Genomic DNA, 25,424 nt, shown 5'->3' on the forward strand with positions numbered 1-25,424 from the left:
GACCCCAGTTTCCAAAGTGAGGGCTCAGAGAGCACCCAACTTGTCCGTTCTCTCCTTTTTTCATTCATTTTTCCTCCAACAGATATTTATTGAACACCTACTATGTGCCAGCACTGTGAAGGGGGACAGTAGGGTCTATAGCAGTGAACAAAAAAGTCCCTGCTCTTTGAGTTGGGGGAGACAGACAATTAGAAAAAGATTCAAAGAAATAACATAGTTCCCGTATGAAGATAAGAGCAACGACCAGGGAGAGGCAAACAAAAGAGAGTGATAGGGAAGTTTCTCAGGATGTTCAGGAGGGCCTTTCTGTCCTGCTGTGCTTAGATTCTGCCTATAACTTAATAAGCATGTTATCATTTGATAGTAATACTTACCAAACACTTCTCATGTTCTGGGCACTATAATAAGTGCTTTAGCACTTTGGCTTTACATAATCGTTGTAACTACCTAATGACGTGGATCTCTAATTGTGCCCATTTTACAAAAGAGTACAATTGAGGCAATGGGTCCTGAGGCCAGTAGCTGAAGAATGGCGGAGCTGCGACTTGAACCCAGGCATCTAGTTCTAGGACCCCACTCTGAAATAGTGCACTGTAATTTACATATATTCATTTCCCCTCGTTTCCAAATGTGGGGCACGGCCAAAAGCAAGCAAATATGCATAAGGAGCTTCTGAAACGTAAACAGCCACCCCCATACTGTGGCATTTCTCCTGTTCTTGCCTACAGTTCTAGTTGATTCCTAAAGTGGGAGAGAGCGCGCGTGATGATAGGGACTGTTTACTTAGCAAAGAAACTGAGTCAGCTCAGGATCCCCAAGGCTGCGGCCAGGGAAGCCTGTGTCATGGATTTAACCGTCCGTGCTGAGCCGCACCTGCACTGGCTGAATTGCTAGCAGCCGGGTTTCAATTTGGGGACCCAATGGGTGACACCCAGGAACCCAGAAGCCACACCAGCCCTTGGCTCCCTCCAACCCAGGTTTCCATTACCATGGTGCTGCCTGCCAGCTTGGCAGGATCACACTACACCTTGGGCAGGTCCTTGCCCTGGGCCCCCTCTGCTGCCATCCATCCCTCTCCCTGAAAAAGGTGGTGGGAAGGACAATGGCCTTTTCTTGGCTGAGGAGTGCCAGGGAACCAAGCCTCTCAGTACAGAAGGAGGGAGCAGCCGAGGCTTTCTGACATCCAGACCCCATCACAGGGTAGGCCTGCTGGATTGTGGGTGTCTTACATTTGCTCATCCTCCAAGACTAGAACAAAGTTCTCCCAGGCCTCAGACAGTCATCCCTGCCTGCAGCTATTGACTGTTTGCATAGGAGGGGATGGAGTTGTTGGGATTTAGGAAGGAGAGGCAAATTTGAGGCTAGGGAGAATTTGAATTTTCCTGTGCACTAACCACAGGCATCCCCTCCTCCAGAGCACACTCACTCTCAGACGCCCAGGGAGCTAAGCAAAATTTCTCTGTGTTTTATCCAAATATGCCGTGGACTTTGAAATGAACTCTTTACTCCTCCTTCCTGCTGACCCGACTGCAAATCAGCTTTTGATGGGATTGGACAGCTTGGAGAGATGGGCAGCGATCACGCTGAAATATGATGACAGGGGCAAGACTGCAAGGACATCCGCGAAGTAAGACATGTGCACAGAGCAACCATGTGAAAACAATTAGGACGACAAATTTACTAATTGCTGAAAGTAACTTAATAACAAAACCACAATGCTCTCTGTTATTAATCCTGGCTACTGCAGCGGGTGCCAATTGAAGTTTGCTTGCAGGAGGGATTGTAAGTATCAGGCCAGTGCCCTAGCATTTGTGGATACTAAGTGAAAAGAGGTTGCATCTCTGTTGGTAATTGAAAAATAAACGGCTGTCCAGCCTCCTACCAATGCAGGTGGCCACAGGGATTTGAGGCATTTCTGAAGCCCATGGAGAGAGGGAGGCAGGGCTCTCTTGCCTTTCTGTGACTCTCTCTTTTTTGCACATTCTCCACTTAAACCAGAGCAACGGGCATTACTCAGATTTTGGAGGGTTAAGAATTGATTTTTAAGAAACACAAATTCAAATGCAGTATTCTTAAAGCGTTTTAAGGTGGAGCGGGTAGAAATGAGGTAGCAAGGGACTCCATTCTTGGGTTGGGTGAGGAGCCTTCAAAAGTTCTCTGAGTTCCCAAGTCTTTCACAGGCTGCTTGCTACACATAATCCTTCACAGAAATTAAGTATCAGCGCCTAGGCATCGGGAGTGAGTGCAGTATTTCTGGAGGCAAGGGAGTCCCTTAGCCCTCCAGAAGATCAAAGACAACCATCAAATGTGTCACCTTCAATAAGTCATGGGATGCAAAGGACCATAATTTCCCTAACTAGAGGGGCTCTTTGTGCCTATATTTCTCTTAAGTTGCCTAAGTCTGCAAACATTTGGATCATTCAAGCCTCATTTTTTTCCTTGAAATATTTATAAAAAAGGCTGAATTATTATGTTTTGAAATATGTTAGTATCTGCCCCCACTCTGTATTTGACCATTTATATCTCAATGAGAAATTGCATTTATTAAAGCTGGCAGCTCTGTGTGTACTTTATTGTGATGTTTTTGTAATTACAATGAGCAGTGTAGCTTTTCTTCCCCTCCCAATTAAAATGATCCTGGCCCAGAATTTCAGAGTCTTCAAGGCCAAGTCTGCTTCTCCTGGAGCATCCCCAGGAGATGTCTGCCCAGGCGGGAGGAGGCAACGCAACCTCTTCTTGGACCCAGGACTTCACCAAGGTCCTGCAAGAGCCCTTCAGCCCTCCCTCCAGCAAGAGCGAGAACCAGTGTGGTGGCCTCAATGGGTCCTCCCGCCCAACAGCCGCCTTTCAGGAAACAGAGACTGTAACCTGGGACTTATTAAAAGTTTGGAGAGAAATAATATTTCTGAGGTTGTTCAACCTCTGGCTACTTTGAAGTTTATTCTTGGATTAATCCAGATCTTCAGAGACCTGCATATGGGCGTGCATTATTTTCACTTTTTGCAGAATCACTTTCACTAAATTGCATGTTAGTCTTATCTTATTGACCTACTTCTAAAGAATATTTGGTTAAGAAAACAAATTCTCAGGCCTCATCCCAGAGCCTGATTCAGCATTTCCAGGAACACGCTGGAAAGCTGTCAGTGTCAAAGCGTCTCTGTGGTCAGGTTGATTGCCCTGTGACATATCTTTCAGAGTTCATGGCTAGAAACAGCTGTGCTTGTTCTGAGCAATGGGCTTATTTTTTATCACTAGACACTGTGAGGCTTCTAACTAGTCATGTCATTTCTTTGGGTTGACTGTAGGAACCTCAGATTCAAATCCACCCCTAGCAAAAATGTGCACGGTCTCAGCACAGGTAATTTTTGTTCATTTTCTAGCAACTGCCTTTACCTTCTTTCCCCTCTGTTGAACTTTCCTCAAGCACTTACCTTTTTTATTATGGAAAATGTCAGACACAATGTAAACGCTTACCTTTTTATTACAAAAAATTTCAAACATAGGCAAGAATAGCAAACATAATGAGCTCTTATGTATCCATCACCAAACTTCAATAATTTTCAACTTACAGCCAACCTTTAAATATTTATTTTTAATCTTACCAAGATTATTGGAATCTTCGTAAGTCTCCCAAATTCTTTTTCTAATGAGATAGAGAGTACATTATAAATAACCACAACAAATCAGCAGTTCTTACATTTAAAAGTGATGTTGCCTCCCCACCCCTAAGAGGACATTTGGCAATGTCTGGAGACATTTTTCATTGTCACAACTGGGCAGGGAGCAGTGTTGCTCTTGGCATCTAGTGGGTAGAGTCAGTGATGCTGCTCAATGCCCTACAACGCACAGGACAGTCCCCAAAACAAAGAATGATCAGCCTCAAATGGCCATGGTGCTGAAGTTGTGCACTAAATTAAAATGAGTATTTTTCAAGTTAGACTATTCCTAGGAAATTGACTTTAAAGCACAACTTGTGTTTTCAAGTTGAGAAATGTTCTAAATATCATAGGTTTGGTGGTTTATAGGGTATTCATGGTATACACGCTGGAATATCAGTAAGAAACTAGTTGACAGTGGTTGTCTCTGGGGAGAACTGGGTGGCAGGGCAGGATAAAGACTTACTTTTTCCTCTATCCCCATTTGTGTCTTTTATATTTTATAATGCATGCAGGTCTTACCTACTTGAAATACATTTGAATAACATGGAGTACATGGATGTTTTCAAAGGATCTGAAAATAAAGTTTTTATTTTAAAGAAAGCTTTTGAAATGGTTGTGTAAAGAGACCAAAAAGAACCTTCCGACAGAGCTTTCCAGAGTACTGTGAGCCTGTCAGACACCTAGTGTGGCTCAGCAGCGCCCAGGCCATTAAGGGAATCAGAAACACGTGGAGAGGCGGCCGCTGCTCCTGGCATGATGGATCAATTGTGCGAGAGTGAAGTTAAATGCGAGGGTCCCTGTGCCAAGCCTCTGACACTAATGAGCCCTCAACTCCAGGGAGCAGGTCTCCCAGGGCCAGGCAGTGACGTGGCTTCTGGGCAGCAGACAGGAGGGCTGGGAGCCGCCTGCAGCCTGGCCGGAGCTGGCCACAGGATGAAGGTCCACTCCTGCCTCCATCAGCTGGTGACCATCTGCACCACCCTCTGATCCTCCAAAGATGGTCACTCACCCGCTGATCCTCCAAAGGACACAGCTACGTTGAGCTGTAAATGGTGACAGAAGTGAGGCAAACCCCTTGCTTCTTTTGAAAAGGCCGGCCCAGCGAACACATCTTTTGAAACATTACCTGGCGGTGTCACTTCCATTCTTAAAACCCCAGTGGCTTCTGGCTGACCTTGGTCCCCCTCTTTCTCCTCGCGTCCTCTGCCTCTCGACTCTGGCTCCCAGGGCTTTTTGTCAGTCCCTTGGATTCACCACACTCCCCTCCACTGCAGGGCCCCTGCAGATGCTGTTCCTTCCACCAGGCACACCCTCTGTCTCCTCTTTTCCTTGTTACCTCCTCCAGGAAGCCCCCCTTCCTCCACCCCCCTAGTAAGTCAACCCCCCTCATGACAGGCCATCCAAAATCTGGGTCCTTTTCCTCCCAGCTCTTGGAGAGCTGCATCTTCACCATCTGTGCAATCATGTGATAAATGCCAATCTCCCGGCTGGGCCGTGAGCTCTGGAAGCAGCATCTAAGTCCAGTTGGTTTGCCCGTCCCAGAGCTGCATCAGGCCCATATTCACTGGGACTCACTAAATGTTCATTGACCAAGAGACCTAATGAAGAACACAAACAGCCCTGCCCCAGAGGCAGGCATCAATATGCAGCTCATCGAGGGAATCCTGGAAGAGCAGCCAAGCTCAGGGGAGCAGAAGGGCCTCCAAGATGTGGGGGAATGGGGTCTGGGCAGCCTGGAAGCTTCCACGGCTTCTCCAGGGTGGAGACCAAGTCTGTGGTAGGTCAGAGGGTTGCGTGGATGGTTACCCTGACTGCCCCACGGTATCTCCTGCTTCTCCCCTCTCCCGCATGGTCCCCAGTGGAGTAAGGCTGACTTCCTTGGTGCCAAAGGCATCGATGACCCCCTGGGATTGGTCACTTGATGTGGGGAGGCCAGGGGTGGAAGAGCTAAGAGCTCCTCCAGGGTGATCTGGGGAGAATGAGGAAGCCCCTTCCACACTGACCCATGAGAAAGGGGAAATGTCTTCCTCTCTCCAAAGCAAGGCCTTCCCTGACTGCAGTGACCCCAGTGGCTGCCCCTTCTCCAGGCTCCCACCACACCCTGGGCATATTCCAGTTGCTGCATAGTTCACCATGATGCTCTTTCTAGATGTTTGGTGGCCAGCTAGGCTGTGAGCTCCCTGAGGGTAAGGACTATGGAATATTTTTTCTTAATACTCAAACCACGCACAATGGCCCAATTATTAAGGTACCCAACAACCTTCTACAGAATGAGCTTATCATTGCTATGGGGCATCGTACAGACGATTCATAGCTGGTGGTTTTTTTTTTTTTTTTAACTTGTCCATCTTGCTACGATTTCTGTCAGCATGAGCAGAAATGGAGATTGAAAGACAGGGCTGTTGGCTTCAAGCAAGACTTTTATATTCCTTCATGTGTGCATTACACACACTCTCTCTCTCTCCCTCTCCTCCCCACCCCCTGCCCTCCTCCGGCTACTGAGAGTCCTCGCTGAAGCCAAAAGTGGTAGACATGTAAGAAAATGCTGCAAAATGAGAAAGATGTATTTGGTGTTGAAAAGGAAATTGATGAGGAGAAGGAGCGTGTGGCCCCCGGAGTAAGGCGAGCTGCCCTCCCAACTGGCAGGTGTGCAGCTTTCTCAGGGCACCCCACAGAGGCCCTGGAAGGCATTATTCCTTTGCTTGCTTTCTGTGGAGAACAAATCACCTCTAAAACATTTCCCAGAGGAAGGGCCAGTGGGGCGAGAATTACTTCTGGGGGTCGACCAGCCACAGGCTCAGCCAGAGAGCAGCAGCTGCTGTCAGAAAGATCATGGTTGGCCAGCATGGCCACTTGTCAGCACACAACGGCCCTGGAGGAACTCACCTGCCCCAGGTAAAGACAGTGAGACAGGGGTGGACATCAGTGAACTTCCTCTCTTCCTTCAGGTCTTCACTCAAGTGTCACCTCCCTGGGGACCCTCCCCTGGCCACATTCCTACTTGCAATCGTCCCCTGGCCTTGTGGCCTGCACACTTTCCCACCCCTGTCATGCCTGATTTTTCCCCTGAGCACGGATGATGCTCAAAAGCCCATTCATGTTACTGATTCTCAACATCTCTCTCCTGTGATTGCAGCTGGAATGAGGATAGACACTGCACCTGCACTGTCCCCTGCTCTGTCCCCAGCAGCTACAACACTGCCTGGCACATAGCGTGACATTGGTATTTATTGCATGGTCGAAAGAATGAATGAATTGGAGTCGTCGAAGGCTGCCTTTTAGAATGGTGACTACTCTGTATTCAGATTCTTTTCAAGATATTGTCTTTCTAAATGCCCCAGAGTACTAGGAGGACCCAACCTACGTTTAAATTTCAAAACACCCAGTGCATTTTCAAAAGAAAGTTGCTTTAAGTTCGCTGCATTAAATTAAATTCACTGAACTTTCTCAGGGCTACCCTGAGATAGCCCAGACATGCAGTGGGTCTTGGGAGGCTTGGCCATTGTCACCATGATACCAACTTGGCTCCTCTCCCCCCGACCCCGAAAGTCGAATAAGCTCTTTACCTTCATTGGTGTGGAAATAGAGCTCAGGGCAGTTTTAATAGCTATATGTGGAGGGAGAATTGGAGGGGCCCTAAAGTAAGTTGGTTTGCTAAGAGCCACCCTTTCAAGAGAAGTCAAAGGGCAGTGCCAAATCCCGCTCGTCGCCAGGGTTTCTCAGGTGCTGTCTGGAAAGTTGGGCCCGTGGCATCGGCCCCGTTTCTAACCTGGTCCCCACCACAGGCCTGGATCACATGCTCCCAGTCCCCTCCCAATTCCCGTCTTAGGTCCAGGAACTCCTCCTGGCCTTCTCTAGTTCTTGGAGACCTGTCAAGAGGTCCCTGCTCCATCCAACTCTGCTCATATCCCACAAATTCTCTATCTGCTCACTGCCTAATGCCGGCAACAGTCACAGTGCAAGGCAAGAGGCTCTGGGAGCACCAGCCACGGTCCCTACAGAGATGGTAGCAGGTTGAGGAGAGTCCTTCCCAAATTCATGCTCACCCAGAACCTCAGAATGTGGCCTTATTTGGAAATAGGATTGTTGCAGATGGTGAGGATGAGGTCACCCTGGAGCAGGATGGGCCCTACTCCAAAACGACTGTTGTCCTTAGAAGCAGGCACCAGGAGAAGGCCATGTGAAGAGGGAGGCAGAGACTGCAGTGACACAGCTGTGAGCCAAGGCCAAGGAATGGTGTGGCCAGCCGGCAGCCACCAGAGTGGGGAGGGGGCACGGAACAGACTCCCCTTGGAGCCTCCAGAAGGAACCAGCCCTGCCTACCCCGCAATTTCAGACTTCCTGTCCCCAGACCTGTGAGACAATAAATCTCTTGTACTTTGTTACAACTGTCCTTAGCAAACAAATCCAGAGAGACCATGATGGCTTGGCCCCCTCCTCTTGGCCTCTGCGCTGGGAGGGAGGACCCCAGTGAGATCTCGGAGCAGATGCACTGTTCCCTGCGGACAGGATTTATTCCTGGAGCCTCTGCCTCCCGTAAGCTGGCGGACAGACCCAGTCCAAACTTGGCACTACCTCCCACTGCCTCCTTTTCTTGCCTCTCTTCCCTCTTCAGCCCACAAACTCCTTGAGGTCTGAGCATCATTTTGTCCATGGCTTTGGGCAGGGTGGCTGGCACAGGGTAGGGGTAACACAAATAACTGTTGGAGTGTAGCCAGCCCCTTGTTTAGGGAAGAGATGGGTCTAACAGCTGGGAATGCTGGTCTTGTGATCTGGATCTGAGATGCCGCCTTGGGTGGTGGGTAGAGGGATGACCCTGAGCCAGCCCTGTTGCAACAGCTCCTCCTGAAAATCCCAGATGCTCCAGGTGCCATCTCTAGGTTAGCTGTGCTGTAGGATCACAACAGGGGGACAAATTTTCACGTGAAAAGAACAATCACATCAAGCAAAATGCTCACTCACTGTCGGAGATCAATGAAGCAGACAGCAACTCATTGCAACTGCTCCTGTCCTGTCGGCCGAGAGGAGAGTGCAGCGTGACCCAACAGCCCTGCTGCTCCCAGCCGCAGACAAGCCATCCTTCTTGGCTGCTGTTTTCATCATTTTTTAAAGGACTGTTGAGGGTGGGAGGAAGTAGGAAAGGAGGTGGTTTCATGTGAGATTTCTACAGTTTGCTAACAGTAAAAAATGGGAGAAGTGATAAAGTTACTACATTCATCAGTCATCCACCCCGAAACATTTGCAACTGATTATGTTCCTCAGAATTGGCACTGAGTCATGAGGTATTCTTGTAAGCAGTTTGCTGGCGTGAGCCAAAGGCAGGAAAACTAGAAAGTACCTCTGAAACACGTTCAGAAGAAACATGCTCCCAAGTAATAAAAAAGATATGGAGACCAGTAGTTGCTTTTCTCAGTGGCAAAATATCCAGCAATACTTTAAAAAAATGGAAATAAAATGAGAATGGTTCTGGCAACTGCAAAGACGCATGCACTTTTGCTGCCTATCTTAACAGACAAGTGGGCTTTCTGAGTCCTGTGCTCAGTATAAGATGCCCCATGTGAAAGGGAGCTGATGGCCATGTTGAGTGGGCACACTTAAGGACACTTAGGGGTTTATGTTATATTTATGGCCAAGTTAAGTTGATCTGTTACAGGACTCATTATCCTAAAAGGGTCACTAATGACATTTGCTGGAAATTTTGCCCAGAATGCTTTCAGTTTGACCCTCTAGAGATGGCCACGGTTGGGCTGAATTAAGGCTCATAACTGAGCCAGAAAAATAAACCTGATTTATGGCCAAACTGGTTTTTACTGACCTGTGAAGTAAATGAAACTTGAATCCCTATGACAAAACAAGACAAAAACAAAACAAAACAAAAAATCTTCCTGAACTGGAAAAAAACCTCTATTTTCTAGAATGAATGCATAGGAATGTCAGGCCATTCTCAGAACAGCACGGGTCTCGGCTTTGAAACCTTTGCCTCGCTGTTGGGAGGAAGCTTTGATCACCACCCCTTTTCTTGCTCTGAGCTTGAATGTCTCTTGCTTTGGGATTTCTGTTTCTGGCACTTTCTGGACTACTCCCTTTGACATGTGGTTTAACCTGCCTGAGACTTGGGGGTGCAGAGGCCCCCCCCTCAACCTCACCTCTAAGTGGGATAACCCAGGTTTCCCGCCACCTAGGGGCCAGCTGACGCACACCAAATCCCTTGGCCTTGGGCCTCAACAGGAGAGTGCTCAACAGATGGGAGCTAAAGCATTGGCTGGACGTCACCAGCTCTTCTATGAGGCTGTTGAGCTAGGACCAAGGCATTACACGTGAAGGTAGCTGCAGCCTTGAGGCCCCCATCTGTTGGAAGGACTCCCCTTGAGCTGACCAAGGGCACTGACGGCGTCTGCTATAGTCTTACCTCTGCCTTCAATGGACCCTTGGTTTCCTGAAGTAGGAGGTGCAAAAGGCGAGAGGAAGGGGAAGGTGGATTTGGGAAGCGGGTAGATTTCAACACAGGAGGGGGCCAGCTGCTCAGCAAGGCAGCGATGCCCACCTGAGGAACAGGCCCCTGGTGGTCTCTGGTCCAGCCTTTGCTGGCAAGCTCTTGCAGTATACGCCTTCCGGTGACTGTCCCTTTGATGCCTCCTTCTGAGCCAATGCTAGTAATGGCCAACACCAGCATCCAAGGCCCTGCCCGCCCATTTCTTGCCACTCCTTTCCCCGCACCCCATCTTGGCCCACTTTGGAGACTCCTTAGGAAGGGAGGTGGTTGGGTGGGATGCCCCACACTTCGTGGTCAGCCAGCCCTCCCCTACCACAGCCAAGCAGAAGACAGCTAAACTTCTGACATTCGCGGTCTCACTGCTAGCCCCTAGCAGGACCTGCTGCAGTCAGCAGCACCTGCCAAGAAGATATTCTTACTCCCCTTTATGGCGAGGACAACTGTGTGTGAGATGAGGGATGAGGCATGGCCGGCCCACATCACTCCATCTGTGGAGACAAAAGTGACTCCATCTTGGATGCTAATCGCCATGTTGACTCTGTTTAGCCCCCGCCCTGAGAATGTTGACGTCATCGTGCATATCATTGGCTATGGCGAATATAGCATCCTCGACTGTCCTGGAGGTGGCCTTCAATTGTCTCTAGAGAGCACGTACCCCCTTTCCCTATGGTATATAAGCCCGGGTCTGGGGGTAACAGTGGGACATCTACGTGCCTTGCCCCTGCCCAAGACCATGCTTCTGTCTGTAAGTTCCTCAGTAAGCCACCCTTTACTGACAAACTGGATGTGTCTGCCTTGTTCTCTGGTTTCTCTGCTGTTTTGGCATTTGGAGGCCACTTTGGATATACGGCCCTTTCATGAGACAGCATCCCAACCCCCCCAGGACCTGGGCTCGGCGGTGCCTCCTGCAGTAATTCCCACAAGGAAGCAGCTCCTGCTCATTCATTCCTTCAAGGAACTTTGATTGTTTCCTGCTGCAGGCCTGGTCCCTGGCGCTCCAGGAACACAGACCCAGTCTCAAAAGAAGGGCTTGTCCAGGTACAACCACAACACAGGGTTACAGGTGCCCCGTGAGGAAAGCAGAGGCAGGTGCGTAACAGCCATCACAGGAGATAAACAGCCACACAAGAGAAGCTTAGTTGGGTCAGGCCCGCCTTGTTGGGAGTGTTTCATTCACTTATTCCCCACAACATTTGTGCAAGATGGATACTATAATTACTGCCGTTTTACATATGGGGAAGGCAAGGCACAGAGAGGTTAAGAAGCTTGCCCAGAGTCACACAGCTAGGATTCTGAGGTCAGAGTCAGCATTCTGATTTTTGAGCCACTAGACTGTAGGGTTGCCAGCAGTACAGGCCTATAGATGTCTTACCGCCCCACCACCCATTGATAGTTAAAGTTCCCTGAGGGAGAGGAGGATGCCACGGGATGTGTTATCATCAAGGAGGCACTTGGTAAGTACTGATTACCTCCCGCCCCTGCCTCTGCAGCACTGACAGGCCTGGGAAGGGTCTGCAAAATCTGATGATCTCCCCATGACCCCTCCAATTCTAAAAGCTCCCCTGACACATGCCATTCCCCAAATTCTTCGATATTTATAGAATTGCTTCCTCAATCATTGAGCATCTTCAACACACCGCAGGGTCCCCTGAGAGCAACAGCCAGCCCCAGCCTCCCTGGCATTCCTGAAATGCCCCTGGGCTAACCAGAGGCCTGGCACATGGCAAGCCATCCGCAGGGATTTGTCAAATGAACGAGTGAATGGATACCTATAACTCTGTCTAACTCAGAGTCTTTGAAGAGGCTTGCTGTTCTAGAATGCCTATAACCATGCTTCACTCTGAGTGTTGCTTTTCTAGTATTTGGAGTGCGTGAGGAGGGGTTTCAAGCGAATTGCCAAGATATAGCAGGCTAAAACCGCCTTGGCTTTGCCAGAAATCCCTGGAAAACACAAGCCAAAAGAGGAGGTCTTGGGTCTGGGTGACCCGCACTCAGCACGGGAATTGTCCTGTGGAGAAGGTGGCTCGGCTCCCGTGCCCTGCACGGGGTGCACTGTTATGCTTCAAAACAGGACTTATCAACGATTTAGTCTCATTAAGTTGTAAGAAAACAGGCAGCGTGTTCCAAGGTCGTAAGTTTTCTCAACGTTCAAATGTTTCCAATGTTTTGTAAAACCAAAGAGTGCAGGAGCCCACTGGGCTTTGCTGGGGTGACGGATGGATGTGGAGTTGGTAAGGAATTTTTCCAGGCTGCCTTGAAAGCCAGCTCATTATGACTCCATGGGCTCCAGACGTTTTCTCGTTCCTAAGGCTGGTCAGGTGGTACGTGGGACATTGCCCAAAGATGTCTAGGTCCCACCCTCCATTTTTAGCTTTACCAGAAGCTTCTGAGACTGCAAATGGGAACACACACAGCCAGGCATCCCCCAATTTTCTACTCCCGATTTTCTATGGGTCAGTGTGTGTGTGTGTGTGAGAGAGAGAGAGTGTGTGTGTGTGTGTGTGTGAGAGAGAGAGACTGTGTGTGTGTGAGAGAGAGAGAGAGACTGTGTGTGTGTGAGAGAGAGTGTGTGTGTGTGTGCACGCACAGCATAGGGACACTTTTTGCACAGTGAATCTGATTTTGGCCGCACTTCTCTAGAATAAGGAATTTTAAGAATTCTCACTTTGATCATTTCCCATCCCACATATCAGTTTTATTCCCAAAGATATCACTCCTGCAAACATCAGCTCCCAGTCACAGTGTTTCACTCAGGGGCCCAAGCTATTGGTGGTCGGTGACTAATTTCAGCATTTCACTGCCTGGTGCTGAGAGCTGCCCCACAGCTCACCTTGGGGACCCTTTCTTCTTCCAGTTTGCAGTTTGTAGAGCAAAGGGACTTAGGGACTTGCCATTTACTTCTCTTGGGTCCTCAATTGATAAGTGTGTCCTCCAGTACTTTCTAGTTAAACTGGCTTATATTAGAGGTGGGAATGTCTTCTAATTATAGCAGATTCACCCAGGGCCAGAGGTGACCTAAGTCAGAAGCCTACACAGTGATGGATGAAGAATCAGGTGGAGTGCTGCCCACGGTGGCCATGGACCTTTTTGTGCTTGGACCCTATAGTCCACTCCACCAAAGCCCTTTTTTGGGATCTCATGGCTCCAAAACTATGGGGGTAGTAGGAAGACCACAGCTTTTGAGTCCAACAGGTTTGGGTTGGAGGTCTGGCTCTGCCTCTGCCTTGTGTGTGAGTTTTGGCAAATTTTCTAACTCCCTGACTATGTCGCTTCTTTCCTCTACGAAGAAAACAATGCATCCTCAGTGGGAGGCTGGTAACATCAGCCAGGATGACTGATATAAAAACACTTAGAACAGCATCTTGGAAATAAAAGGTGCCAGCTCCCGTGAATTCTCTCCGTGTCCACAGCTGTCTTCTTGAAAAGTCTCAACCAATGGAATTGCATTTCCTGTTGTTTGTTGATGGTCCCTGATTTTGGTGGATTCTCTTCTCTCTCTCTATCTTTTGGTGGTAAGAATATTTAACATGAGACCCAGCCTCTTAAATTGTATGAGCGTGCAGTACAGCACTGTTAATTATAGGCACAAAAATTGTACAGCATCTCTAGGACTTAATCATCTTGCATAATTTTAACTTCATACCAGGTGAAAAGCAACTCCCCATTTCTCCCTCCCTCTAGTTCCTGACAACCACCATCTACTCTCTGCTTCTGTGAGTTTCACTATTTTCGCTCCTCATATAGGTGGGCTCAAACAGTATTTGCCTTTCTGTGACTGGCTCACTTTATTTAGCATAATGGCCTCCAAGTTTATCCATGTTGTCTCATATTGTAGAATTTCTTACTTTTTTAGGGCTGAATAATATTCCATTGTATGTATATACATTGTCTTTATCCATTCATCTGTCAGTGGACATTTTAGGTTGTTGGCACATCTTGATTATTGTGAATAATGCTGTAATGAACATGAGAGTGATAATATCCCTTTAAGATCCTGATTGCATTATTTTGGATAAATAATATTCACATGTGGGATTGCTGGAAAACATGATAATTCTATTTTAACTTTTTTGAGGAACCTCATTGCTGTTTTCCACAGTTGCTAAAACATTTTACATTTCCACCAACAGTGAACAAGCGTTCCAACTTCTCCACATCCTTGCCAACTCTTATCTTAAAAAAAAATGCCATCCTAGTAGATGTGAGGTAATATCTCATTGTGGTTTTGATTCGCATTTCCTTGATGATTAGTGATGTTGAGCATCTTTTCAAATACCTGTTGGCCATTTGCAAATCTTCTTTACAGAAATATCTACTCAGGTCTTTTGCTCAATTCCTAAATTGGGTTATTTGGTTTTCTGCTATTGAGTTGAAAGAGTTCTCTTATATATTTTGGAGATTACCCCCTATCAGATACATTATTTGCAAATATTTCCTCCCATTCTCTATGTTCTCTTTTTACTCTGTGGGTTGTTTTCCTTGGCTATGCAGAAGATTTTTAGTTTGATGTAATCCCATTTGCCTATTTTTGCTTCTGTGGCTTACGCTTTGGTTGTCATATCCAAAAAATCATTGCCAATACCAATGTCATGAAGTTTTTCCTTAATGCTTTCCTCTAGAGGTTTCAAGTCTTAGGTTAATCTTTAATCTATTTTGAGTTGATTTGTGTGTATGGTTCAAGATAATGGTCCAATTTCATTCTTTTGCTTGTGGATATGTAGCTTTCCCAGCACCATTTGTTGAAGAGACTGTCCTTTCTCTGGTGTACCGGTATTACTGTCACCCTTGTCAAAAATCAGTTGATTGTATATCTGTGGGTTTCTTTCTGGGTTCTTTATTCTGTTCCTGTTCCTTTGGTCTATATGTCTGCCTTTATGCCAGCACCATACTGTTTTATTTACTGTAGATTGTAATATATTTTTAAATTAGAACATGTGATGCCTCCAGCTTTGTCCTTTCTTAAGATTGTTTGGGTAATTTGGGGTCCTTTCTGGTTTCATATGAATTTTAGGATTTTTTTTCTGTTTCTTTGAAAAATGCCATTGGAATTTTGATAGAGATTACAATGAACTTGTAAATTGCTTTGGGTAGTATGAATCTTTTTAAACAATATTAAGTCTTCTAATCCATGAACGTGGGATACTTTTCTATTTATTTATGTCTTCTCCAATTTATTTCATCAATATTTTGTAGTTTTCAGCATACAAGACTTTTACTTCCTTAGTTAAGTTTATTCCTTTGTGTGTGTGTGAAAGCCAGTTTATAAAGACAGGAAAGGAATAAAGAATGGCTACTCTGTAGGCAGAGCAGCCTATTATTCCTGTTTTTTATTTTTTTGGGGCTATTATAAATGAAATTATTTTTAAATTTCCTTTTCAGATAGTTTACTGTTGGTGTATAAACTGCAACTCATTTTTGATGTTGATTTTGTATCCTGTGCCTTTACTGAATTCATTTATTACTTCTAACAAGGTGGTTTTTTTTTTTTTGTGGAATTGTGAGGGTTTTCTACATATGAGATCATGTCATCCGCAAACAGATAATTTTACTTCTTCCTTTTCAATTTAGATGCTTGTCCTTCTCTGGAGTTATATTTTGATGCCATGAAGACATTTTATTTATACATAATGTTTATATATTTTAAAGATTTGTGCCAAGGGAGTATACTTAATAAAAATTTAAATGACTTTAAAAATCTTTGCCTTACTGCTCTTACAAGGACTTCCTGTACTGTGTTGAATAGAAGTGGTGAGAATGGGCATCCTTACCTTGTTCCTTATCTTAGAAGAAAAGCTTTCAGTTTTTTACTGTTGAGTATGTTAGCGGTAAGCTTTTCATATATGGCCTTTATGTTTAGGTCATTTTTTCCTATTCCTAGTTTGTTGAGAGTTTTATTTTATTTTATTTTATTTTATTTTTTAGTTTGAGACTAAGTTTCGCTCTTGTCGCTCAGGCTGGAGTGCAATGATTTCAGCTCACTGCAACCTCCGCCTCCTGGGTTCAAGTGATTCTCCTGCCTCAGCCTCCCAGGTAGCTGGGATTATAGGCACCCGCCACCACGTCCAGCTAATTTTTGTATTTTTAGTAGAGACGGGGTTTCGCCATGTTGGCCAGGTTGGTCTTGAACTCCTGACCTCAGGTGACCCGCCCACCTTGGCCCCACAAAGTGCTGGGATTACAGGCCTGAGCCACCCACGCTGGCTGAGAGTTTTTATCATGAGGGATACAAAAACCTGTCAACTGTTCTTTCTGCACCTATTGAGATTATCATGTGATTTTTTTTTGATAACATGGATGAATTCATTTCTTAAGATTTGAGTGCAAACTTAAAAACAAGAACAAACAAAGCTTTTCATCAAGGATAAACATAAAATCTAAACAATTCTGCAATTGTGCATTTTAACAGAAAGTACAAATATGAATACATTATAATTTGTAACTGCATTTAAAAACTAAAATATTTCTCTCCAAATCCAAAACACCACACAATCTTTAATCTGTTCTCATCTTGTTACCCTAGAAACATTTGTCATATGCTATCAGGAAAATATAGGCAATAATTACTAATCAGTTTTTCATGATCAAAGGAACATTATTCTCCTTAATGGTGACTTTTTGAATCATTTATCTGTATTTCATTTCTGAAATATCATACAATTATACCTCCACTCTAGAGAAAAAAAGAATAAATACAAATGTCAAGGAGGCAGGAACGTTCATGGAATTAAAGCAAAAGTCACAAGCGTTTGACTTAGAAATGTACATAGTGTAGCAAATTTTTAAAGTACAACTTTAGTTGATGGCTGATGTGTATGTAATAATTGTGAACAATTTAAACAGGTATAAAAATGTGAGATCAAAATCTTTAGGCTCAAATACTTATCATACACACTTTATGTTAGTCATTTCTTTCTATTCCTAGTTTGTTGAGAGGTTTTTTTTTTAAGACAGATTTTCGCTCTTGTCGCTATGAATATGGAAAGATTTGTTTACATAAATATCTATATTTTTAGATGAAAAATCAAGGGGTAGTGGCATCTCCCTGGTCCCTTAACTATATTTGGATTTTTGCAAAGAATTAGTGGCATCCAACCTTAAGTGTGAATTATGTGTTTCTAAAGGACCTGTATAACAGATTAGTTGGCAGTGTTCTAACTTTCGAGAGATGGGGGCGGATCGGAGGTGCAAATATCTGAGATAAGATAGTGCATATCATGTGATTTTTATCTTTTATTCTGTGAATGTGCTATTTCACATGAATAGATTTTTGCATGTTGAACCGTCCTGGATTTCCCAAGGATATATTTCACTTGTCCTTGGTAAATGGGTAGTGATGGTGTCACTTAGTCATGGTGTACGATCCTTTTTAATTCTTCCTTGTTTCTGAATAATTTTTTAGTTGAAGAGGCTCTAATAGTGGGCATAGAAAATGTGAAAATATTTGTTGTTACTACAATTCAGATGTGCAGAAAATGTTGCTCTTTATTTTTTTCAAAATGGATCTGATCTTCCTTAACAAGTCCCTATCCACTGGGTAGAAGAGAAAAAAGTGTATTATAAGCCCTAGTCCCATCCATAACACAGTGCATCTCAAACTATCTGTGGTAAGAAATTCTTTTTTGTTGTTGTTTGTTTTTAATTTCTAACCAGTTGCAGATACTTTCATAAAATCCAAGAGAAACGAACTACTGGGAAATAAAAGTTCTAAAAGCATACGAAACATAATCTTATATTTTTTATGATTGGTTTCAATAAGCATGAAATTATTCTGCTACAAGAACTTCTCAACACCTACCCTCAATTTTTGTACCTTTTTCATCCTATGCCGGCAACAGTTTGTGGATGTGTCCCAATCCTCAGACCCACTCTGAGTGGTTTAAACAGACTCCAAGGGCTTAACTAGACCTATCGGTTAAGCAGTGTCTGGGCCTGTGGAGGAAAGAGGAGAGTTTCCATGCTCAGGGACAGGGAGAAGAGACCTGGTCTTGTTGCAGGTCTGTGGGTGGTGCTGGCTGTTCCCCACTGGGGTGGGCAGCCACATGATGTTCATGGCTGATGGAACCAACGGAAATTTTTTCTTGACCTGTTAGGACCAACGGGCTACCTCTCTTGACTTGGGGGAGGACAGGAAACCCTTTGGGATTCTGCCACAGCCTCCATCTGCCTCTGGACACCATCAGACACAGGTCACTTGGTTCCCGCCATAGTGGGCCACTTGGCTGCCCCGCTGCCCCTCAGCTTAGCTATCTAGTGGCCACAGTTTAGAGCTACTAGACCCTCTCTGCCACACCCAGCTCTTCCACTCTCTTGGTTTCTCAGAGGTCCTCTGTGTTGGTGAGGAACCATCCAGCAAAGTAATGTTGCCCCAGTAGAAAGCACGATGTGAACCCTCTGTCTTCTCTACTCACTTCAACGTAGCAAATGCACCTCCCTCTCCCTGAGTCTCAGCCAGGAGAGGTGTGTTAAGACGCACACATCTCACGGCTGACTCCTCCTTCTGTAGGCTACTTATGTCCCACAGTCCTCTAGGGCTGGAAGGAGCAGGCACCACTCCCTCCTTTTTTTCTGGATACAAACCTCTATGGTTTGGTCCTTCGAGCCTGGCTCTTGGTATGCCAGTGGGATAGACAAAGATTGAAGGAACCCTTTCTCTCAAAAAGACTTGACTTTCAAGACTCTTGTTTTGCTGCAAAAAAATCCTGTTTTGCATAACAGAAGTTGAAAATGAATTTTTCCTTTTCTCTGCATTCCTTCTGCAATATTCCTAAGATCCTTGGTGCATGAAAATGCAGCAAAGAAGGCTATTACTACATTCATCTCTGAGGGATGATAGATCCTCTAGCTAATGTGTATTCATAGGGGTAATGTCTCTGATTAATCCATCAGCACCATTGTCACACAGGGAAACAGATACCCTGAAGAAGAGGACTAAGATGGGTACTGTTGAAAGAGGGTGGGAAATCTGGCAGGGTATGGCTCTCTATGGGGCTTCATGAGCCTGCATCTCAGACCCTCTTTGGCAGATTTGAGTCACCAGGAAGGACCCAAGGGCAGGAAGTAGGCTACAGCCAAGAGATGGGCACCAAGAGGAAACAGGAAACACGTGGGACATCCACTTTGTAATTCTGCACCCAGCTCATTCTTCAGCTAAGTACTAAGCTTATTCCCATTTTCTGGCTCTTAAACCATAACAAGACCTCTTCTGAAATATTCCTGAGGAAAAGGACCTATTTTCTTCTCTAAGGAAAAGCCCCACCAAGTCTCCAGAGTTGATCGCTTCCAAACCATGTGTCATCTTGTGTTTATGATTTTCCCATCAGTTCTGCTTTAAAAATTAATTTTTAATAATCTCTAAAGAAATGCATTCACCCTTATCTCTAAAATAGTCAAAGAATCCCCTATCCATTCTGTGCTTTTTTTTTTTCATGAGCAAATTACATCTGGCCTCTTTCCCACCTGGGGAATAGGCAGTGATCATCTGGGATGGAGACTTGGCTGGTTCTCAGCACAGTCAAGCGGTGTAGTTTTGTGGTGAGCCCACTGGCCTGGGAATTCTAATAACCCTGGCTTCATGGGTAATTTGGGGTAAGTTATTCATTCTGTTCTTCATCTGGCTCCTCTGCAAAATGGGGCAAATAATAATATGGCATGATTTCGAAGCCATAACAAGATGATGGAAATGAAAGCGGTCACCTTCATCTAAACATGAACTTGGGTGCTGCAAAAATGCAGAATGAAATGTTATCATTCTTCAGGGGAGTCACATTTCATGAAGACCTCTGTGTTTTAATCACTAACTTAAAAATAAAAGTAAAAGAAGGAAAGGAAAAAGATTAATGACGGCAGCCTGAGATGCATGGGCTACATTCTCTGCTGCTTAGAGAACAAGAAAATGCGTGACACTCTTTTGAAAAGTTAATCACGGAGGGCTTTGAAGGGTTTCATCTAGAACAAGTTGCAGGTAATATTGGAAAAATATTGGAGTCATAGCATCTCTGTGCATTATTGGGGTTTTAAATCCCAAATCACTACATACAGTGCATATTCTGGTTTAGGCTACCCAACTGGATATGTTGGCCTGGTTTCCTTACCGTAGCGCTCTCTGTTAATAACTAAACATGTGGGGGAAAAAAAAAGCAGGGCTTTTTTCAAAGTTGCAAGTCAATGTGCTGTAAACATGGGTCTGAGGTTAGGATATTGAATTCCATGAATAACAACAATCTGTCTTACTCCATTAATCAGAGGTTTACAATCCCTACAGTCTTATGAGCCATAGGGCCGTCACTGATAATTCTCTGTCAAAGAGAAATGGAATCATCTAGACATGTGCTTAAAGAGGAATTTTTCCCCTTGTTGATTTTATGTAGGAAACGATTATTAGAAAATGTTGGCTCCCATGGAGGTTCGGAGACTGTGGGAAGAGGCCTCATGGTGGGGATAGTGGAGATGCGAAAGACACGTGGAGCCTTTTGGCAGACAGGGCTCAGCAAAAAGAGGTCCAGCAATTTGTTGGACAAGGTCTCTGCGTGGTCTCCTCTGGGACCTATTCCAGAGCAGTGAAACTAATAATCCTCAAATTCACTCCCTCTCCCCCAGGCGCCATTACACCATATTTGAATTATGTTATCAAAGAGACAGACGTGGATTCAGTTCTGATCCCCCAAACTCTTAAGGAAATCTGCCCCTTCCCTAATGGGAAAGTGTATGCGATGACCTGAAAGTTCACATGCCTTAAATCTGGCCGCCCTACTCCCCAGTCCTGGGCTGCACCCTCGTTCTGTGGAGTTCTGAGAAATGCCGAAGATGAGGCAGGTGGCAAATGTGGCTCCCTGAGAGCTAAACCTGACATCAAACCAGGAGCTCGGCTCAGTGTTTGTCAGCAAAATTAGCCTTTTCTTGCAGTGTTATATAAATTTTCCATAGAAATCTGGCATGTGTCAAGAATATGTGTCAAGAAGGATGCCTGTTTTCCTAACTTAGGTGTAATCACCAGGTGCCCTACTTAAATTTATGTGCAAGGGTGCAGGCACCAGAGAAAACTACCAGCTATCGCTAAGCCAACAAAAGCCATCAATTAGGGATGAAAAGTGTGAAGAGTTGGGATGGAGTTGCCTTCCATTAACACCTCTGATTTGGATCCTTAAGATGACAGAACCACCAGTAAAACCCATTTCCAGTATCTAGAACAGGTGTGGTTTCACCCCTGGAGGACAGCCTTGGCTGACACTGAGAGAAGGGGCTGGGATTGAGTCTCTTTGGTGAGCAACCTCCTAGATGTAATTCTAGAGTCAATTCCAGGGCGTTTCACCAAAGACCTCAGGTGACGTGTATGGCTGTGGTTGTAAAATAATTTCCCACCAAAGATGCCCATGCCCTCGTCTCCAGAACCCATGAGTATGTTATGTTACATGCAAGGGCAGTGAAGGTTGCAGAGGGAATTAAGGTTGCTAACCAGGTGACTTTAGAATAAGGAGATTATCAGGTGAGCCCAATGTAGTACCAAGGGTTCTTAAATGTGAAGGAGAGAGGCAGAAAGTCAGAGCCAGTGTGATGTGAGTGAGAAAGACTTGACCACCTGTTGCTCACTTTGAAGGTGGAGAAAGGGGCCACAAGCCAAGGAATGCAGGTGGCCTTTAGAAGCTGGAAAAGACAAGCAAGTTGATTCCCCCAGGGCCTCCAGAAAGGAACATAGCCCTGCCGATACCTTGATCACAACCCAGTGAGCCTCATTTCTGACCTCTAGAACTGTAGGATAATAACATTTGTGTAGTTTTAAGCCACTTGGTTGTGGTCACTTGTTACAGCGGCCACGGGAAGCTAACACAGTTCCTCAGTGTTTTCCTCTGATTGACACAAGTTATGCAAGCACAAATTTTGCTGTCCTCAGAATCATTCACCTCATGGCATGTCAGGTTGAGAACAGAGGTTGGCTGCACCCCTCATGTGAATTTGAGGTGCAGGGGGTCAGTTTGTCTCTCAGCCCAGCTCTTGCTGCTGCTGTGAGAATGGGCATGAGGTCACCATCCTCTCTCCCTGGCTCTGTTGAAAGATTGCTGTCTCAAACACCAGAGCCATTGGTCCTTCAGAACCAACCCTGCAATTGTATTGCAGCACTATGGTTTCCCTTTTTCCCAAATCTTTTTTTTTTTTAAATATGCAACTCTGCCTTGTTGGAAAGATTCATAAAGCTTAAGATTTCCTTTCCTGGTGTTGTGCTGGTAAACTGGTTCTAAAAGTGGCAGAGTGCTGTATATAGCATTTGCCAATTTCCATCATGGCAAATGTCAAGCTACCAGCTTAAGGTTGCTGAATGCGGAGTTGGGAAGAGATGTCCACAGTCTGCACAGGGTGGGCTCCAGCCACCTCTGAATGTCCTGGAGAGGGCCGTTTATGTGCCATGCCCCTGAGCCTTCAGAAAGCCCAGTACCCTGAGAGCAAATTGGCCCCTACCATAAATAGTGTTGTGGAGTCTTCCAAAGCAGTTGTGCTTTGCTCTACAGCTGGTGCTATAAAAAAGTTATCTCATCCCCCTTGCCACAGCTGCTCAAGATCCATGGAAATTCAGAAGAGCCAAGGAGCAGAGTCACAAGCTGTCATAAGTTGATTACAGACATTGGGAACCAGCGGTCAGAGCCAGTTTTAACTCCAGATGGTACTTTCTATAAATCTTTTGTCCTTTTTACAGTTATTTTTTAGTCTAGTTTGTTTCTAGACATAAGTCTAGTTTGAAAACCATTGAAACTTGAAGCCATCAGTCTTATTTTTTATCATATTAGCATGTCTAATTTTATATCTATCATACAGAAGGAAGTTAGTAAATCTCACTTCTACCACTGCCTATACCAGGATCTACCTGTTAGTAATTCAGTATGAAATACTTAAACCAGTTTGTTGGAGGAATCTTAACACACATATAGGAGATAGCATATGAATGTAATAATATAACCACTAATTTGATGATAACAAGGCATATTTTATAGGATTGTTAGAAAGATTAAGTGAATTAATATTTGTAAAGCACTCAGTCAACAGTAAGAGTTCGTTAAAGAAATCGAAACCAGTAAATATGACTTCTTAAAATTGAGAACTTAGATCTCTGACTTAGGAGGAGACTTAGTCAAATATCACCCAGCCCTATGAATGCAAATCTCAGCATCACTAGATCACTTCTCCCTTCCGGTTTTCACAGAAGCTTTTTTTCTTTTTGGTGACTTCTTAGTCGAACTGGACCCATGAAATGACTCTGTCCTCTGAGTTGAGACCCTGGGGCCTCACGGTCACTGCAGCCCCTCTGCACAAGTGCTTGCTCTTACAATTTATGAGATGCTTCTTGCAGCTGCTCCCTCGGAATGATTTAGATAGCCTTGGCTTGATCCCTTCCAAATGTGGGCACCAGCAGGCTGCCTTGTGCAAAAGCGTTTTCTTATGTGCACATCAAGACAAAACAGAGAACCAAATCTCCAAAACCTAAATGAGGTGGCCCATTCACTTCTAGCCCCACTTTCCCTCCAAATTCACCCCAAAGGCCAGGTGAGAGCTCAGCCTCAGCAGGCCCTGATTGCTGGGTTCAGGACCATAAATCAGGGGGCTCACGTTGATGGGTGAGGAGGCCGGAAGACATCCGTCTGCCTTCGGGAAGAAGGAGGTGCTTGCGGCCACTGGGCTGATTACAAACTCGTAAACTCCTGGGAGTGTCAAGTTTGGGATAAAAGGAAAAGGCAAACATGAAAGATTCTGGAGCTACATTTTCCAGGGCATATCTTCATCCCATCGTGAATTGATCTGTGGCCCTGGATTGCATCAAGTACGTAATACCTCAAAGTCAGCGAGAAAAGACAGGCTGACATTCAGGACTCACCAACTATTAGGCGGCTTGGAGGCAGAAGCCTACCCTGCCTCAGGTTGGAGCTTTGAGGGCATGCACATTCACATAGATGAACTCGGAGAAGGCTCTTGCCTAGAAATTGAATCCAGTTTCTTTTTCCTGTATTTGTTTTGCAATCTGCCCTTGGAAGGGAAAGTTGATGTAGAATAGCAATAAATCTCCAAGGCACATCGCTTCAATTAAGAGATAGAGAAGCCCAGAGGGGCCCAAGAGCTCCAAGGGGAGCCAACCGCAGATTAATGGATGCTGAAGAATGCTGCCTTCCAAGACGGGAACTGGCTGATTTATGTCTATTCACATATTCCGAAGCCTTTAACTCAGGGGCCTTCCTTAATCACAGCACGATTACATGACCACTTTCATTTAGGGGGCTGGGGGTGAAAGGGTCTGTTTATTTGATTGAGCTTTAATAACCTAGCTCTTTATTACAATGCTCTTGGTGAAAGCATTTTTGTAAACTGAGAACAGTTTCCATTTAGTGCCCTGGGTTGCTCTCGTCTCTAGACCTATATACATCCACTTTGGCTGTTCTTAATATGCAAAACATTTGAAACTGTCCAGGCTCCATTCACCTCAAATCCCAGGGGTCTGAGCAAAATTACCCTGGCCATTTAGTTTATGGAAGGGGGAAGGAGGGAAATCAATGCATTTCCTAGGATAAGCCAAAGTCATTCATTTTTTTTTCACACATTTGTTTCTATCAAAGGGCTTTTATTTAGTACCATTTATTTAGTACCTACTATGTGGATGTTTAACCTACTATATGAGATTCACAAATAAAGATGTTTCCTTTTCTCATGAGCTCACAGTCTAGTAGGGAAGACAGACAAGAAAATCCATAATTACGGAAGAGCAAGAGGTCTAGAGAAAGGCAACCGGGAACGGTTCGGAGAAGCGCTCTGGGATGAGAGGGCCCTAGAGCTGAATATTAAAGGACAAGCGGGAGGTTACAGAGTGGATGGGGTAAGCCGGCTAGATCAGGCAGGAACTTGGTTTACCGAGGAATTGCAGGTCGCCTGGGCTGGATGGAGCATGGGTGGTGGAAATGGAGCTGCTAAGGTGGACAAAGGGTTCTACTCGACCTGTGTGACCTACATGGGATGCCCTGCTCAGAACTTCCTTCAAGAAAGCCTTCCTTGCCCCACTTTAGGGTCCACCTGAGCTTTTGAGCCAAGGTCATGCTGATTTCAGCATTGCCCCAGCCAACCCCTGAGCAATAAGGAGGCACGAAGTCCCAGCTAGGAAAAAAATGCCACCAGTGCGGCATCTTCTATGGGCAGTCTGGAGCCCTCTGTCTTTCCCTAGAGCCCCTCGCATGGGGATGGGGCAGTGGGGGAGAGTTCCGACAAAGTAACTGCAAACGTGCTTTTGGCTGATGACAAAGCAA

The 25,424-nt window shown here is 45.3% G+C and overlaps 1 long non-coding RNA gene across 1 annotated transcript in view; it reads right to left on the reverse strand.

Annotated features, from left to right (window-relative positions):
* Nucleotides 1-6,649: 6,649 nt before the first annotated feature.
* LOC129529362 (uncharacterized) overlaps nucleotides 6,650-25,424 on the reverse strand; it is a 30,301-nt gene continuing 11,526 nt past the window's right edge. Inside the window, exons 2-3 of the long non-coding RNA XR_008674860.2 lie at nucleotides 17,948-18,081; nucleotides 6,650-8,549 (exon numbers count right to left, since the gene is read on the reverse strand). This is a non-coding gene — a long non-coding RNA (uncharacterized lncRNA). The remainder of the gene's footprint in view (nucleotides 8,550-17,947; nucleotides 18,082-25,424) is intronic.

The sequence above is a fragment of the Gorilla gorilla genome, chromosome 22 (assembly GCF_029281585.2).
Source record: "Gorilla gorilla gorilla isolate KB3781 chromosome 22, NHGRI_mGorGor1-v2.1_pri, whole genome shotgun sequence".
Taxonomy (NCBI): Eukaryota; Metazoa; Chordata; class Mammalia; order Primates; family Hominidae; genus Gorilla; species Gorilla gorilla.